We start from the raw sequence: 6135 nt of genomic DNA on the forward strand, positions 1-6135 counted from the left end.
AGGATTTATCTAGAAGTTGGCAGATTTGGATTTAATAATGAACAAGTTTATACATTGTAGACTCAGCTGAAGGGCAACCTTGTTTGCTTCTAGGCCTGGTCACAGCATGGCTTCTTCTCCAGCAGCAGCTGATGAACTTCAGGAGATCAGTGAATTTCCATAGGGAGAAAAAAATGACAAGTCTGAGTGTAGTTTTCTGATCAATAATGTATGTAGGCAACAAAGTAATTTATGTCCTCTGGATTTCTAAATTGTTTGTAAATTTCAGTACACCTCTCTCCATCTCTCATCTCTCTCATCTCTCTCTCATCTCATCCTATCTACCTACTTTGTTTTCCCGAAAATAAGACCTGTCTTATATTTTTTTGAACCCTGAAATAAGTGCTTGGCCTTATTTTCAGGGAGGTCTTATTATTTTGGGGCATGGGGAGCAAGACAGTACTCCTCTTGTTGTCTTACCTGATTTCCAGCTCTGTCTCCCTAACCCTAATCAGAGGAAATGGCTGCGCATGTGTTTAAATATTTTCGAGAGCTTATTTTTGGGGAGGGCTTATTTTCCGGGGAGGCTTATTTTAGCGCATGCGCTCAAAAGCCCGATTGGGCTTATTATCAGGGGATATCTTATTTTAGGGGAAACAGGATACCTACCTACCTACCTACCTACCTACCAATCATCTATCTATCTACCGTGTTTCCCCAAAAATAAGACATGTCCAGATAATAAGCCCAATCGGATGAAGAAAACGAAAATATGTCCAAGAACATTAACAGATCATAGTCCGGCTTGGATGGAATTAGAATATGAAAAGGGACCCAGGAAGTCCTGGAGGCTAAATGAAAATTTGTTTAGATATGAGGGAAATGTGAAAGAATGCAAACAATTTATGAAAGAATTTTTTGTTATAAATATGCATAAAGATACACCTATGGAGACGGTTTGGGATGCAAGTAAAGCATATATGAGAGGTATTTTAATATACATGAATAATAAATATAGACGTAAACAGGAAAGGAAACGGAAGGAGCTAGAAGAAGAAATAAAAAATAAAGAGCAAGTATTAATTTTAAACCCAACTGATAAGAAAACAAAAGAAGCAATTAATTTATTGCGAGGGCAATTTAATATGTTGATGGCAGATCAGGTGGCAACTAATTTACAATATGCCAAACACAACTCTTTTTGTAATGCGAACAAACCAGGCAGATGGTTGGCATATTTGCTTAGGAAAAAACAAAAGCTACGTACTATAGAGAAAATATAATATAAGGGTAAAGAGGTGTATCAGCAAAATATGATTAAAAAAGCATTTTCAGAATTCTATACAAAGTTGTATACTAGTGATAAGATTCAAGGTACAGATATAGACAAATATTTACAGAGGGAGAATATTTCTATAGTTTCAGAAGAGCAAAGGGAAGGTTTGAATCAATTGATAACTGTTGAAGAAATTGTTTTAGCAATTAAGCAACTGAAGGTGGGAAAAGCCCCTGGGACGGATAGACTGACAGCGGTTTATTATAAAAATTTGCAGGCAGAAATAGTGGAACCACTTAAAGAACTATTTAATAAAATACAAACTGGAGGACAAGTGCCTCCTTCTTGGAGAACAGCATTTATTTCCCTGATCCCAAAGGAGGATCAAGATCACACTCAACCAAAAAACTATAGGCCTATATCACTGTTAAATACAGATTATAAAATCTTTACTAAAATATTGGCAAATAGGTTGATGCCAGTTTTGCAACAAATGATTCACAATGACCAAACCAGTTTCATTAATAGGCGATATATGAAGAGTAATGTAAGACAAATAGTTAATATATTGGAATATTTGGGAAAAAACAACCAGGTCCCTGCGGTGCTTATATTCATAGATGCGGAGAAAGTGTTTGATCGATTGAATTGGAATTTTTTATTGAAAATAATTGAAAAGATGCAATTTGAAGAGTATTTTATACAATCTATTAAGGCAATATATCAGCAACAAACGGCACAAGTAATAATTAATGGTAGTTTAACGGAAACTTTCAATATAGAAAAGGGAACAAGACAAGGATGTCCTTTATTTCCATTATTGTTTATTTTGACTCTGGAATTTTTGTTGAATAAAATACGTGGCTCAGGTAAAATAAGGGGAATTAAAATTAGGCATGAGGATTATAGGGTACAAGGATTCGCAGATGACCTGGTTGTGACCTTGACCCAACCAATAAAATTGGTTATAGGTTTAATGGATATAATTAACCAATATTGTCAAGTATCTGGATTTAAAATTAATGCAGGGAAAACGAAGATAATAATTAAAAATATGGTTACAAGTCAAAAAGAAGAAATAGAAAGAATAACAGGATTTGAATCAGTAAAGAAGGTTAAGTATTTAGGGGTGTATATTACGACATCAAATGCGAAACTATATAAGTACAACTATGAATTGTTGTGACAAAAAATACAGAAAGAGATGGAAAATTGGAAAAAATTGCAATTATCTCTGCTGGGAAGGATAGCTGCAGTGAAGATGAATATTTTGCCGAAGTTCTTATTTCTTTTCCAATGATACCAATACTGAAAAAAGGAAATTTGAATGAATGGCAGAAGGGTATTACTAATTTTGTGTGGGTAGGAAAGAGACCAAGAATAAAACAAAAAATAATGCAAGATACACATGAAAGAGGAGGTCTCAAAATGCCTAATTTAAGATTGCATTACGAGGCAGCCGTGCTCTCAGTAATTAGTGATTGGATTAATTCAACAGAAGAGAGAATATTGAATATTGAAGGATATGATTTGTTATATGGATGGCATGCATATTTACTATATAATAAAAAGGTGGATAAGAATTTTAAAAGTCATATATTAAGAAATGCATTATTACGTGTATGGAAAAAGTATCAATAAATTAAAATAATAATAAAATTTAAATAAATTAAATAATAAATTACCTATATGGACAATACCTAGACATATGATAGAGAATATAAGTGTGGAACAGAAACAAGATGTGATTACTTATAAAGAGCTTCTTATCTTGGAAAGAGGCACATTGCAATTAAAGTCTTTAGAGGTATTAAAGGAAGAAAGGAAAATTCAAACTTGGTTTCAGTATGGACAGTTGTATACTAGATGGAAAGAAGATCAGAAAATTGGTATTTTGCAAAATGAAGAAAATTTAATAAAACAAATCAAGGATCAAAGTCCAACGCATATTAAAAGGCTGTATAATGCATTGATAGAAATAGATTCAGAAACTGAGGTAGTGAAGGATTGTATGATAAAATGGGCACAAAACTTTGGGGAATCAATAACAATGGATGTATGGGAGAAAATATGGGTTAGAAATGTAAAATTTACTCAAGCCCAAAACCTGAGAGAAAATTTTTACAAAATGTTTTATAGATGGCATTTAGATCCCAAAAAGTTAGCTTGTATGTACCCGAGTTTACAATCTACGTGTTGGAGATGTAAATGTGATGATGCAACATATTTTCATATATGGTGGACATGCAAGAAAATTAAGGCATTTTGGATTAAGATATGGTGGATTATACAAAATATTTTTAAAAGGAAGATAAAATTTACTCCACAGTTGTTTTTATTGGGTATAACTGTAGATTGTACAGTTATAGAGACTAATCTGATTTTGAATTTAATAACTGCAGCCAGACTTTTGGTGGCGCAATATTGGAAGAAGAAAGAACTACCTACTATTGAAGAATGGACATTAAAAGTAGCTAGTTTGGTGGAGATGGCTAAAATCTCTGCATATTTGAAGGATTGTTCGAATGAAAGATATGTACTGGAATGGAGAAGATGGATTGACTATATACAAAATAAATATGGGACTAAAAAGTTGCAAATAGCTTATGAATGAAATACTTAGATGATTTTTCTTTTTACTCTGACATTTTGGTACCTATGAGGGAGTTAAAGAGTAAGGGTGAGTTAAGAGCTTATAGTTAGTTTGTTTATGTTAGATTATGTTTGTTAAATGCAATACCCTGTATTTTGCTCTGGGAAGCCGTGGGGGTGGGGGGGGCGGGAGGGAGAAGGAAATGGATGGGGGGAGGAGGGGGGGAAATTTGTTTGTAAAACATTTAAAAACTTTTCAATAATAATAAAAAAAAGCCCGATTGGGCTTATTATCAGGGGATGTCTTATTTTAGGGGAAACAGGGTACCTACCTACCTACCTACCTATCATCTATCTACCGTGTTTCCCCAAAAATAAGATATGTCCGGATAATAAGCCCAATTGGGCTTTTCAGCGCGTGCGATAATATAAGCCACCCCTGCAAAATAAGCCCCTCCACCAACTACTTACATGCATGCGCAGCTGGTCCTGCTATTTCCTGTGGTTGCTTGCCGTGCAACCAAAATGACTTGAGGCGAGGCCAGAGGGGGGGAAGGGAGGGACATGCCCTCCCCTCCTTGTTCTTTGCGCTGGCCGAGTGGCCCAACACGTCCCACCCCACCCCAATAGCAACAGCAGCCTGGCTGCTTCCCTTCCCTGTCACCTCTTTATCGAGAGGGGTGGCAGGTGGGGCGGGGGAGAAGCAAGACGCATGGAGCGAGACGTGGCTCCCCTTGCTGTCTCTTCTCTCCCACCTTGCCGGGCATGGCAGGGCTCCTGCCCCTTGCTTAGCCACCCACCCCCTTTAGGGATGCAATTTGGGGATGGTAGGTGGGGTGGGCGAGAAGCGGGACGCAGGTCTTACCTTTCAAGCTCCATTGCTTTCCTCGCTGTTGTGTCCAGGGAAACATGCTGTAAAAGAAAACCTTCTCGCAAGTTCAAGAAGTTGGGGCAGCCCTCCTGTGGTTGCCCATGCACACCCCAGCGGAGCAGCAGTCTTGGCTCCAGCGGCAGCGGCAGGAGAAGGAAGAAAGCGAGCGGCCCCTCTCAGCCCCAGCGCAATGGCTGCATCTCCCCCAAGGGCTGCCAGGCCAGTGGGAAGCAACTCTCTCCCACGCGAAGGCTGGATTCCCGCCCTGAGTGACAAGAAAGTCTAATTGGTCCTCCGGTGGGATGGGGAGGGTTCTCTTCCTTCCTCGTGAATTAAAAACCCACATTAGAGCTACGGAGGAGGAGGAGGAAAAGGGGGCCTTGCTGTACAAAAGCCTCAAAAGCCATGCAAAGTTGCAAATCTCGGGCGAGCTTGCAAAACGAACTCAATGAACCCTGTGAGGAGGAGGAAAAAGTCACGGTTGCCTTGGCTTCCCTCTTGCAGCTCCGAGCCCTGCCCAGCCTCGAAGCTGGCAGAGGAGAAGAGGAGGAGGAGGAGGAGGAGGAGGGCTGCTTGGTGTGATTTCTGCATTCTCTCCCCCCCCCTTGCACAGGCAGCATCTTGGCCTTGCAGCCGCCGTGATCTGCCCCACGCAAGCCATGGGCGTTGCATCGGGGCCCTGGAGGCAAGCGGAGCCATGGAGCAGTTTTGCAGAGGAGGTAGAATAGCATGGCAGCAGCTGTCCAGGCCCTATTTCTTGCCAGCCAGACAGAAGAAAGGGGGGGGGAGGGAGGGAGGGGGCGGCTGGGTCTTCCTGGCCTTTGCTGGGCGCTCTCCCCCACTCCTGTTCCTTCCAATTGCTTCTGAAAGATGTGAGAGGCACTCGGGGGCGTAGCCAACCAGTGGTTGCTATCAGTTTGGCAAACCAGCCCCAATCTCTGCTACCGGTTCTCCCAAACCGGTCTGAACCGGTAGCATTTCACCCCTGCTTCCAGGTTAGTCCCTCCCTGGAGGTTAGTAGTCCCCTGTTGTCCCTCTACCAAGGGTCGGCTGGTAGTTTAGCTTTGAGGTTTTTTTTTTTTTTTATTGAAAAAGTTTTACAATTACACTTTCTCCCCAATTTCCCCCCCAACCCTCCCAACCCTCCCTAACCCTCCCCTCCCCCCCAGACTTCCTCAAAATATAATCCAAATCAAAATCCCCTTTTTATAAAACTTGAACCCGTCCACCCCCTGTATATTTTTCACATCTTCACAAAGTTCTATTATTATTCTATCCCTATATAATACTTTCAGTTAAAAGCTATCTGATATTTCTTAGTTTATTTATTCTGCACGTAATCTATCCACTTTTTCCACTCCCATACATAAGTCTCTTGTGAGCGATCTTTTAAATATGCTGAAATCTTCGCCATCTC

At 40.1% G+C, this 6135-nt stretch overlaps 1 long non-coding RNA gene across 1 annotated transcript; it reads right to left on the reverse strand.

Moving 5' to 3' along the window:
* Positions 1-4: 4 nt before the first annotated feature.
* On the reverse strand, positions 5-4845 carry LOC148117012 (uncharacterized). Its single transcript, XR_015731642.1, has 2 exons — positions 4713-4845; positions 5-136 (listed from the first exon to the last, which is right to left on the reverse strand). It is a non-coding gene; the product is annotated as an uncharacterized LOC148117012 (long non-coding RNA).
* Positions 4846-6135: the final 1290 nt, after the last annotated feature.

Source organism: Pantherophis guttatus, chromosome 1, assembly GCF_059756535.1.
Source record: "Pantherophis guttatus breed Tessera chromosome 1, ASM5975653v1, whole genome shotgun sequence".
In the NCBI taxonomy this organism is placed as follows: domain Eukaryota; kingdom Metazoa; phylum Chordata; class Lepidosauria; order Squamata; family Colubridae; genus Pantherophis; species Pantherophis guttatus.